The following is a 12,492-nucleotide window of genomic DNA, read 5'->3' as shown; positions in this document are numbered from 1 at the left end:
CTTTTTGTGGGAAAAAAAATGGCTTTCAACAAAACTTTCTCCATTCCGGGAAGGGCAGAGAGAGCGTTCTGCCCAATAGCCCAGTGGCTAGAGCACTCACTAGAGGTTTGAGAAACCCATATTCAAGTCTCTCTTCTGAGTCAGGTACAGGACCTGCATCTCCCACATCTCCAACAGCCCTAACCACTACACAACTGGCTATTCTGGGGTGTGTGTGTCTGTGTCTCCCTGGTTGTTTGAGAGACATTTTAAAAGGTCTCCATTTCATCCTGATGAGGAAAGGAATAAATGTTTGAAATCTCAAAATTTTCATGGAACTGAAACACCATTTCCCACTCTATTTGCAATACCCAGTAACAAAGACAATGGTTTGAGTAACTGAAGAATGACTTTTTGAATACTGGAGCAGTTCCAGTTTACTACTAGATTAGAGTTTTATTTGAAAGAGCAAAATGTTTTCAATAATAATACTTTGTATTTAGCCTTCCATTCAAATGTCTTAATGGACTTTACTAAAAATAGCTACTAATTAAGCTTGGCAGTCCTCTTATGAAGTAAGGTTAAGTATTAAAATCCTCATTTTACATGGTCACATAGTAAGACTGTGGCAGAACCAAGAATGGAACTTCACGTCTTCTGACTCACAGCCCTGTGTCTTCATCACAAACATATCCTTTGTCAGTTCTTGATGAACTATGATGAAGCAAACAATTTTCTCGAGGCAGAGCTTAATATTTTAATGGGGAAGAGAAATAGAGGCAAATTATTTCTTAGAAGAAGCTTTTGCTCAGAACGTGCTCCTACTAGAATATTTGCAGTTGAATACTAAATAGTATGTGTTGTTCTTTTTCAATATGGATGAAAAAAATACATAAATGTTAAGCATTATTATTCATCCATTGTTTGCTTACAGATGAATTTGCATGAATCATTCCTCTCATAGATAGATTTTATGGGACAGATTGTTTACATTTCTTCCCCCCTGCGCGCACCGCCCCCCCCCCCCCCCATTGCTAACACAAACTGAAGATTTTTGTTATAGAGGAAGCTGGCATCAACACCTGTAGTTAAAGTTGACATACTTTTCATTAAAAGACCCTATTTTTTCACTTGCTTATAACATGACCAACTTTAACCATTCGGGATGTAATACTCCCTTCCAGGTGTCTGCCTTGGATTAAATGTTTCTGGATGGCTTAAGCAAAAACAGTTTGGTCATTTCAAAAAACCAGATCAGGGGAAAAGATACAGATTTACTGATGTTTATACAAGTGTTTTGTTGAGACGCTCTAGCTGCTCCATGCTTTGGAGCAGGGGCGTAACATTTGCGAGAGGGTTCACTCTGGTGGCAAAGTGCCTTTTGCATTGCAGTGAAAATTCACCCAGAATTGGCTGAGTTATAAACCTTTGACGATTACCATTTGCGCTTGCTCACCAGATGTCTATAAGAGGCTGGCAGCTAAATTTTCTGAATATTTTGTGTGCATTGAGCTTGCTCCGCTCCAGAGTTACAAGGTCTGGGGCTGAACCAGACTTTTCATTGAGGAGAAAGAAACAGTGCTGTGAATTAAATGCAGAAGGGGGTCTTGGAAAGGGACATGCTGTGGTGAAAGCAGCAGAGGTGAATACTTACACATTGTTCAATTACCCACCCCAAAATGAAAACTTTTCATCAAATATATGAAGACAAAATATTTCCAGATAAAAACTGAACATTTGATTTGGAAATGAATCTATTATGCCTCATGGGGGTTTTACTTCAGGTACCTCATGCCCCCTTTCTCTTCTACAGACAAGGCTCTATTGCAAGACTTCATCTCCCACGATACACTGCAGCAGCATTTCCAAATTCTTTGTTGTTCATTTATGGCTGAATTTTTTTGGTTACTCCATCAAAAAACAGAACACTATATATTTGTGTATAAGGATTAATGACTTTTCCTTGTCTCAGAAATTTAGTTTGAAAACACCACGGATTCTGAACCTTTAGCAATGGTGCATGCTGTTTGGAACAGCAGAAAAGAACACTAGCAAATGGTGATCCAAAGATGAACAAGTTTGGATTGCTAAATGTGTGATCATTTGAAAGGGTCACAGTCACAGTCGAAAGTGGAGTGGAGCCTTCCTCACTTATCACGCAGAAAGTTTTACACCAATCTGAAAAGAAACATATGATCTTCCATTTCAGTTAGCTGAACACTGAGCAATGTGTTTTCCCACTAGGAACTGGACTGAGACAACCAAGTCATTTCAAATACGCCACTGAAGAGCCATCACTTAAACTTTCATCCATCACTGGGCAAAATGTGAACTGGTGATCTAGAAGAGGGTCATTCTGTACCCTATCACTCGAGCCGTTCAAGTCCACATATTATGTACCACAGAAGTAGAGATATTCTTGCTGGTTGGGATTTTCAAAAATGAGGCTCCTAACTCAATCCATAGACACCAAAACAAGTGGCCTGATTTTCACGAGTGCTGAGCACTAGTAGCTCCCACTGACTTTTTGCCACCCAGCTTAGTGGTCCAGTGTTACTCTTCATGCCAAAGTTACTGTCCTGGGAAACATCAGTGAAGGAGGGGAAATAAGACTACATCTTTTGTGTGAGCTCTGGCTCAGAATTATTAAAATTTCTGTGACATCCAGAATGTAAAGGGGGCACTGGTGCAAACACCATGCTTTTAAAAAAAAATTAAAAAAAAATAGGCAACCAACATGGTGGTCTGTGTTTCGGAATGGCCTTGGTCATCCAATGGAGAGTGTAAATAGATTTGAAGGTAATTATTAAAGGTCTTGTTCACAATTATTATTTCCTGTTTCAGTATATTCCTATTTTGTGGAGTGAAAGCAATGATCTTTCATTTTAAGAAACTCTGGAGATAAAAATAAAAATGTTCTGTAATGTCCATTTCATTTTGGGGCTAAGGATATTTTAAATCCACACCTGCATGTATAAAAGGTGTCATTTCATAAAATTTTTTTTTAATTTATTTTTTAAGCTTTTGGGTTTGTCACGACATCCTCAGTCATCTTAGTGAATACAGCCATGCAAATTTCATTTGGCAAGTAACCAGAATAAAGCAGTTGAGACTTTTTCAGAGTAATTATTTCAGCATATCTCATTGTAAGAAAAAAATCAGTCCATTCTTCACCAATAATATTTGTGTATTTTTTTTCTGGATGAAGCAAACTGTAAAACTTGGAAAAGGAAAGTTTGATGGAAGAATATATCCCTTTTACTGAAACAAAAAGGAACTTTTCATGACCTCACTCAATCAATAATAACGATCCAAGCGTAAGGGAAGTAAAGCATATGCCCCATTTTTGACTCTTTGTGTGTGTATGTAATGACAGACTTCCCCCCGAGGCTAGGGAAATAAGGGCTTATGTATTAATGAATACCACCCCCATTTAATAGTTCTATATTGCTTTTTATCTTCAAAATGCTCTACAAACATTAACTAATATGTCTGAGACATTTCTGTATAATTTTTTTTTGTTTTTATCATAGCAGAGTATGTCATGTTTATATTAAAATTCAATGCTTTGTTAACGGATACAGTTAAAAATGAATGAATCCCTTCTTCTCCAAAATAAGGAAATGTAATGCATCTGTGATTGACTAAAATTTAAAGCAAACATTTAACAGATTCAACTAACTTTTTGATCATTTCACAGTTAGTAATAAATACAATGTCATTCTGATACACAATCAGCAAGGCCAGATACAATCCTTATAATTTCATCTGATATCAATAAGGTATACGATCATATAATTTACCAATAATGGTATTTTGTAAGCATGCCTTTTAGAAGATTTCTAGTAACCCATCTGTCACAAACTATTTAAAAGGATCAAAAACATTCACCCATGTGTCAGCACAGTTCCTTTTCCTCACCAGCCCTGTTTTCATCCTGACATTCAGCCCTGAGTGATTTTGCATGCCATTATAGCAGTTTAAGAACACTGAAGGGCCCAGCTGCAGATATCTTCCCCAATGAACTTCTTTGAGCCTCCTGATAATAAGCACACTGGGTGGTTGATGTGCTCAGGGCAGAGGCCTCAAGAATTAGATAATCTCTAGTTGATTGATCTCTGCACTAAGGTTTATACTGTAGAACACAAAAAACAGAGGAGGTGGAGGGGAGAAAGACTTGGGGAGGAGGAGCAGAACAAATTAGCCTAAAAATGGAACTAGAAACAAGTTAACAAACATATCACTAAATCCAAGTGAGTCAAATAATCCTATGACAGAGTATTCTGTCCCCTGTAAGAGGTAGTGGGGACCAGGGCCAATCACCTCTGCTCCAGGACTAAGCCCCTTCAAGGTTCCAGGAGTTCCAAAGCAGACAAGGGTCTAGGAAATAGCAGAAGATGATGCTGGGACAAAGAAAGTTGTCCTAGGGTAATACAGTACTTAGTGTCCGGAGGGAAAATCTCCAGACTACTGTTTTGTTAAGGGTGAGAAGACTTGTAGTGTAGGGTGGGACAAGGCTCCCCTCTCCCACCCAAACATAGCAAGTTCTGGGAAGGAGGGCAGCACGGGGGGGAGGGATAGCTCAGTGGTTTGAGCATTGGCCTGCTAAACCCAGGGTTTGTGAGTTCAATCCTTGCGGGGGCCATTTACGGATCGGGGCAAAAATTGGGGATTGGTCCTGCTTTGAGCAGGGGACCTCCTGAGGTCCCTTCCAACCCTGATAGTCTATGATTCTATGATATAATCTGCATCTTCCCTCATAATGGGAGAGGCACCAGCAGAAGAAAGACAGCATAGCTGCTGACTTTCCCAGCCTATGGCAAAGGACTGAGGTACACTGACCTGAGTCCAAGTGGTGAGAACAGCAGGAAGACTGGACCCCAGCAGACACACCTGAGAGGAAAGGACTTTGTTATGAAGGTGTTATTTTGAGTTCTGTTTGTCTGAAACACCTGCGTGTAACGAGGTGAGGATAGTTTAAATGGGCCTCTGGGGAGAAGCTGGCTTAGGGCCAGAGCCTGCCTGAATCACAGCACAGCCCCAAAAAGGAGGGCTGTAGGGCCCTTGAACCAAAGGGTAGGGGGGCTATGGAATCCCTTAACTATGAACAAAGAGTCAAATCCAGAGACAACCGCAGGAGAAGACCAATGGGGAAAGGGTCTCCACTGGCGCCCCTAGCCTTGTTGGGACTGGGAGAGCTTCCTGGGAACTGAAGGGTACTGAGGAACCTGAAGCTCTTCTAGAACAAGCAGTGAGCTGGAAGCCCCAAGATGAAAGCACTGGGAAAGCCCTTACTTACACCCACTGCTGCATGGGCAGGTGTATAAACAAAAGACAGAAGGCCACTAGTGGGCTCACAAACTAAAGGGATAATGCCCAGTCCCACTCATCACATATTCCTCTCCTTTAATGTAAAAGGATATTTTAAAATGTTATAAATGCATTACCATTAAATTCACAATATGCTACAAATGAAGTCTGAGAGGTGGATTATGACTTCTGCCTGGATAACAACTCATAGGCATCACAGCAGCATCTGGAACAGTGTCTACAATTTCTTGTGTAGCTCTCTCAAGAACAACTTCCTGATCTGTAGTGTAGGGACCCTTGTAGGAGGGACACAAAGCTCACTGGTACTACCACAAATCACTGTCTGCAGCTGTACTGTAGGCTTGGTATTTTCAATGTGTCACTAGTATTGGAAACACATCCTGCCAAACTTATGGTTACAAGCTGGTTTACGTGTCATCCTCATGACATGTTCCATGACACTTTTATCTGATAAAACAGAGGAACAATCTACGACAATCAATCCAGAATTCTATAAATTATTTAAGGAATCTCTTATTAATTCTTTTTCTCTTATGTAAAAACTGTGCAGTCAGGTGTGACTATTTGTGGCCACTGCTCACATAGTTTATTGAATGTCCCTTTGTAGATTGAAGTTTCAGTTCCATAAACAACATCGCTAGCTTCTAATTTGTAGTAGCATATAATGTATATCTATACACCAACAGAAAATTAGTAATCTTGTGTTGGAATCTACCTCTATCCAGAGTCAATCTTTTGCTTGCATGTCTAGATAAACCTTTCCATTAATCCATTCATGGCAGGATGGTAAGAATTGATGTGACATGTTTGATACCATTTTTCCAACAGACAGTTGGAACTTTGCAGATGTGGATAAAGTTTTACTGTTACTATCTGTTCATGAATTTCCATCCTTGAAAACAATAGTCTAAACACTGGCGCCATCTGTGCTGAACTAGTGGAATTCATACAGAATACTTCAGGACATTTAGAATGGGCATCAACTGCGATCAAAAACCTATGTCCTATAAATGGTCCATGTGGATTTAAGGCCATGGGATACCTGGCCACTTCCAAGGATGCAACAGAGAATGTTTAGGCATGTCTTGTATTTGTTGACAACCTTGACAATATTTTGCCATTCCCTCTATTTGAGTATCAATCCCTGCCCACAACACAACTCCTGGACAAGACTTTCATTTTTTACAATGCCCAAATGGCCTTCATGTTGTTCATGCCTGATGTGAGCTTCACAGCAATAATTACTCTCATGCCACACATTAGGCAACATTGACATATACTAACTGTTGTTTTTGAGAAAGGAGAGCTGGAAATGGTTGTGTGTGCATAAATCCATCCATTCACAGCAATGTCATACACTTTAGCCAGTACAGGATCATTTTTTACTTTCACATTGTATCATGTTATTTGTCACTGGCAAGAATTCAGTTTGTGTCCTACATATCACGCTGTCTGTCTGGTTCCACTTCAATATCCTTAACCACCGCCCCCAACAATAAGAGTGACAGTCCTCTGGATTCACATGTTGGTGAATACGGTTGAATTCAATTTCTTAACAGTCAGTGTTCAAGAATATTGGCCATCTCTAATTGTGCTGCAGACATTACTGGTACTCAGAGTTAGTTGGTCACTGGATCTTGTGATGAAGAGAAACTTGAGAAACTCCGAAAGGTACCTGTGAGGCTGTCTGAGCATGGACTTAGAGCAAACAAGGAAAAATGTGAATTTTTCAGAGTGAAATATCATGGCCATGCCATTAATAAAGATGGTTTACATAAATTACAGGACAAAGCTGAAGCTACCATTAAGAAGTCCAACCACAAAATGTGCCACAATTATGTTTCTTTCTGGAGATGGTCAATTATTACCACAGATTCTTGCCTAACACAGCAACACTGTTACATCCTCTAAACAGTTATACAATAAACAGAAATGGTGTTGGTCCACACAGCGTACCAAAGCTTTTGATAAGACCAAGAAGTTCATAGCATCTGAAAGGGTCCTTTCACACTACAGAGACTCTAAAAGAGCAGTAAAGAGTAAGAGAGGACTCAGGTTTGGAGACCAGAGAGGTGGGTTGTTTACCCCCCAAAAATATTTGCTATGGTGAGGGGTTTGAAAAGTCTCCCTTGTACTACAACTGCTCTTCTCAGCTTATTACTGCCTAGCTGCAGGTCATAACTGAAACCAAATTGCACATCAATGAATGATTTTGACATATGACAGAAGAAGCTTTATGGAGTTGGAGTCACAACAAAGACAGCATATACCAGTTTCTATGCAAAGAGCTATTACAGATGCTTGTTATAACTATTATTGTAACCCAGTCCAGTTCTAAGATCTACAAGAAACTTAAAATAGGTAAAAAGAAGGCACGCTAGGTGGCATATTTGTATCAAATAGGTTTATATTTAGAAACTGAGAAGTATTTTATGTGAATGGCAACTGTGATTTGAGTTATACTACATGTAAACCCAGATGACATAAACAAAACAACGGCTGCAATGTGCCTTCTGCCTTTTATAGAACAATTTCTACAATTTTAGCATTGTGTTATTTACAGTGTGTACCACCGCGAACAAACCCTGTTCCCTCTTCATTCCGACTATAAATACAGCAAGCGGGTTTTTTTCCCCAAATTATATTTTAAAGTGGCAAACAGTTTCTATATATTTCAAATGGTTATTTAGAAGGTGCCTTTGTATGCTCAAAATTCACTACATTTTTAAAAGCAAGTGTGGTAACCAGTACAGTCACATGATAGCGTCTGCCCTTCCCCCCCCCCCATCAGAAAACCTTAAAAGAAACCAAAGCTAAACACTAGTCATAGATATCTGAAAATCACCAAAGCACACAGCAAAAATATTCTTGATCAAAGGCTTCCATTACAGATAGCACAAGATTTTGTTTGTTTTTAGTTTATAGTACATTGTAATGATTAAAATGAGTCATAAAGGTCTATCATTGCAACAGTGGTACATCATAAGCTTTTTGGGGCAGAGACCATCTTTTCATTCCGTGTTTGTACAGTGCTTAGCACAATGGCGTCCTGCTCTATGACCAGGGCTCCTAGGTGCTACCACAGTACAAACAGAAAGAATAATAATAGTTGAGATAAGTCACAGGAGTGGAAATTATGAGATTTGACTTCTAGTTCTGGCTCAGCCACAGAGCTGTTCTGTGACTTTGAGCAAGTAACTTGTGGCCTGTGATCTGGAGTTATGTCAGTACCAGTCAATGGGAGTTGACATAGCCTCTCACAGGACTGGGCAAAGCAGCTCTCTGTGTGTCACAGTTCATCAGCTGTAGAACGGGAACAATAACAAGTGATGCCAGGCTAAATTCATTCATGTTTACAGAAGTGCTTTAAGACCACCTAATGAGAGTTACTATAGAAGTGCATAATATTATTGTTATATTGACTAGGGGGGGTGTGGGGTGTGCATATACATATTTACACTCTCTCACACACACACAAATGAAAACCAAAATAAAATAAATTTGCAAGCCCCTTAATTAAGAGTTAAATTGTCCACAAGCATTTTCATATTATAAGGTAATAACTCTAAAGAAGCTGTTATTTGTCTATCACATCAGTCTGCTCAAGCTAAATTAATTCAGCTCCCATTAACTAATTGGTGGCAGTTCAAAGCACCACATTTCCAAGAAGATTGGTATAAGCTTATTTACTTAAATGTATATATTGGCCATGGTAAAACAGGGGGAAATAATAGTTTATTATCATGCACTATAATAGACTAGATTGGAAAATAAGCTTAAAAGCTAAAATGATATGGTCCTGTTCTGTGATTCAAGATTGTCTCAGTGGATCAATCCTACATGTTCAGGGTCATCCGTCTGCTTACACAAAATCACATTTAACCCTTTGTGGTTTATGCTGAGTTTTAAGTATTTTTTACTTTCCACCATAGCTTTACTAGATGGGCAATGATCAGTTAGGACAGTTTGTATTACAAGAATTTCAGCTTTAACTGAAAACATTTCCTCATAGCATCTCTTTATTGCAGCATCAATAGTGTTAAGCAGAAAATCCCTTTGAATAAATACTTTTGCGTATCACTGAACTGTAACCCACATCTTCTGAATAAAAAGAAAACGTATAAACATGACATTCAAAAGGTCCATGCACAAATAATTTCATTTTCACTATTTTCTTTAAAAAAATAATGCCACTGTGATTATAATTTCATTACAGTTCTACCGTGTCTCTCTGCCAACCTCAATATCATCATCTGGCAATCCTTAGCAATCAAAGAGTGGTCCATAGTGAATGCAAGGACAGCTAATGGCCCAATTGTAGATTGTTAGTATTTGTTTATTTTCTTTTGTACAAAACAAACATAAAAAGGCATCTCACGCTCTGGGTAACCTGCCATTCCTTAAAAACGCAGATCTTGAATAATACACAGCTGCACACCTTTCCAAAACAATTTTCAAGTAAGACGATCTCCACAATGCTTCAAAGTATGCACTTTCCTGTATAAACTCTAATCCTTCCTAAATGCCAGAGAAAATAGATAGGTCATGTTAATATTGTTTTAAACCATAATACGTTAGGGAAAATAATCTCATTTATTTTTTACACTGAAACATAATTAGACTGAATTTTTGCAAAATTATTCCAAATAATTTGTGTACTGTGGTTTATAAATCAGAATAATGAGAGGGGAGAGGTCTAGTAATCTGAGCTAGGTCAAGAACTCCTGAATGCTAATTTTGACTCTGACACCGACATCCAATGTGGCCTTGGGCAAGTCACTTAACCTTTGGGTCTCCATTTTCCCCATGTGTAAAGTGGATAATAATAATATACAGGTTTAGCAACCTTGCTGGAGTGTTGCAATGATTACTTGGCTAATATTTATAAATAATATTAAAAAGGAAGAGTTCTATATAAACACAATGTTTTATTAGAGGATATACACCTCCAACTATTTTTAATTAAAAATTCCATGAAATAAATGTACTTTAAAAAGGCACTGATTTTGAATTCAAGGATGACTGAATTTTGCTGCATCCTTGACTTTCCAGATTTCTGCCAACACAAATCATTAATTTGCATGAACCTACAACATGGAGGGAAAAACCTAATTTCTGTCTGCCGTTACACAAATAAAAACTCTCTTTATAGTTGCTCCTCTTTCCTTCCTAGCCTTTTAGATCCCAGAAATAAATGTACAGGAATATGAATAAAATTTATTTACTAACGACAGAGATCTGCATCTTCCCTTGCTTACTTCCCCCTGTCCCCCCATGATTTTTTCATCACCATCACTATTACTGTGTACTTTTTTCTGGGAGGTGCTTGCCACACTATAATTTAATCTTCCACTCAAAAAGTAAAGACCCGCTCTTTATCCCTGTTACATTCATGGCATACACACAGTTAGAAAAAACATGTATACTCTTCCTGGAAGGTTACAACTATATTTCTCAGAATCCACAAATCTAGAACACAACAGCTCTGTGTCGAGTTGGCAGCCAGTATCAAGCGGAGTGCCCCAGCCGTCAGTCCTGAGGTTGGTTTTGTTCAACATCTTCATTAATGATCTGGATGATGGGATGGATTGCACCCTCAGCAAATTCACGGATGACACTAAACTGTGGGGAGAGGTAGATAAGCTGGAGGGTAGGGATAGGGCCCAGAGTGACCTAGACAAAGTGGAGAATTGGGCCAAAAGAAATCTGATGACGTGTCCTGCACTTAGGATGGAAGAATCCCATGCACTGCTACAGACTGGAGACCGACTGGCTAAGCAGCAGTTCTGCAGAAAAGGAGCTGGGGATTACAGCGGACGAGAAGTTGGATATGAGTCAACAGTGTGCCCTTGTTGCCAAGAAGGCTAACAGCATATTGGGCTGCATTAGTAGGAGCATAGCCAGCAGATGGAGGGAAGTGATTATTCCCCTCTATTTGGCACTGGTGAGGCCACATCTGGAGTACTGCAGTTTTGGGTCCCCCACTACGGAAAGGATGTGGAAAATTGGAGGAAGTCCAATGGAGGGCAACGAAAATGATTTAGGGGGCTGGAGCACATGATTTATGAGGAGAGGCTGAGGGAACTGGGCTTATTTACTCTGCAGAAGAGAAGAGTGAGGGGAGATTTGATAGCAGCCTTGAACTACCTGAAGGGGGGTTCCAAAGAAGATGGAGCTCAGCTGTTCTCAGTGGTGGCAGATGACAGAACAAGGAACAATGGTCTCAAGTTGCAGTGGGGGAGGTCTCGGTTGGCTATTAGGAAACACTATTTCACTAGGAGGGTGGTGAAGCACTGGAATCGGTTACGTAGGGTGGTGGTGGAATCTCCATCCTTAGAGGTTTTTAAGGCCCGGCTTGACAAAGCCCTGGCTGGGATGATTTAGTTGGGATTGGTGCTGCTTTGAGCAGGGGATTGGATGAGATGACCTCCTGAGGTCTCTTCCAACCCTAATCTTCTATGATTCTATGAACAGCCAAATATGGGTTGTGGGGAATCCTTCCTAAGGCAAAGTGGCAAAACTCAACCCACCTTGCTCCTGACTGACTCTTCGGCAGACTCACTGCTGAAGACCCAGATTGCATGCTTCCCTGCAGAGCCCCCAACCCTGCAAGCGGGACCAGAAAAGCCCTTACAATGTAGCTGACTGGAATTTAGCAAACCACTCCTTGATAAGCAAGGAGGATTACGATTCAGCTCACTGTCTCTTAGCTGTGTTGGTTCTACATGGCTAATAGTCATAAAAAGGCAGTGAAAAGTCACTTGTCACTAAAGTCATCAGTACTGGCTTTGAATAGATACAGGAAGCATGTCTGATGAGAGAGAATATGCCACTGATACAGTCACTTTTCAGAGGACAAAGCACATTAAAAACCATAATCTCACACTTACTTTTAACATAATAAAACACCATTTAAACGTGACATGAAATAACAGTTTATTTAAATGGTTAAACACACAATTCTAACATTTAAAAATAAAATCTATAATTAAGTAAACTCATTTTTTTTAAATTACTAACCCCTTTAAACATTTTAAAATAATTCATGCTATTCCATCAGTTATGGCAGCTAAAGAATTTCAAATCTAGTTTAACTAACTAGGAAAAAGATGCACTTTCACATCACTTTCCCAAGCCCTAGGATTCCACAAAGTCCAGTCGCATCTGCAGCATCTACAGTGA

General features: G+C 39.5%; 1 protein-coding gene across 10 annotated transcripts in view; it reads right to left on the bottom strand.

The window, feature by feature from the left end:
- TBL1X (transducin beta like 1 X-linked) overlaps positions 1 to 12,492 on the bottom strand; it is a 300,606-nt gene that overhangs the window by 67,029 nt on the left and 221,085 nt on the right. For 3 of the 10 annotated variants that reach the window (XM_043537790.1, XM_043537787.1, XM_027827431.3), the window contains one exon: positions 4,822 to 4,872. The exons of the other annotated variants lie outside the window; for them this stretch is intronic. The gene's annotated coding sequence lies outside the window, so the exon portion shown is untranslated. The remainder of the gene's footprint in view (positions 1 to 4,821; positions 4,873 to 12,492) is intronic. 10 annotated transcript variants of the gene reach the window in all.

The sequence above is a fragment of the Chelonia mydas genome, chromosome 1 (assembly GCF_015237465.2).
Source record: "Chelonia mydas isolate rCheMyd1 chromosome 1, rCheMyd1.pri.v2, whole genome shotgun sequence".
In the NCBI taxonomy this organism is placed as follows: domain Eukaryota; kingdom Metazoa; phylum Chordata; order Testudines; family Cheloniidae; genus Chelonia; species Chelonia mydas.
Note: the sequence above shows the minus strand (reverse complement) of the source record. Positions and strands in the feature narration are given on the sequence as shown.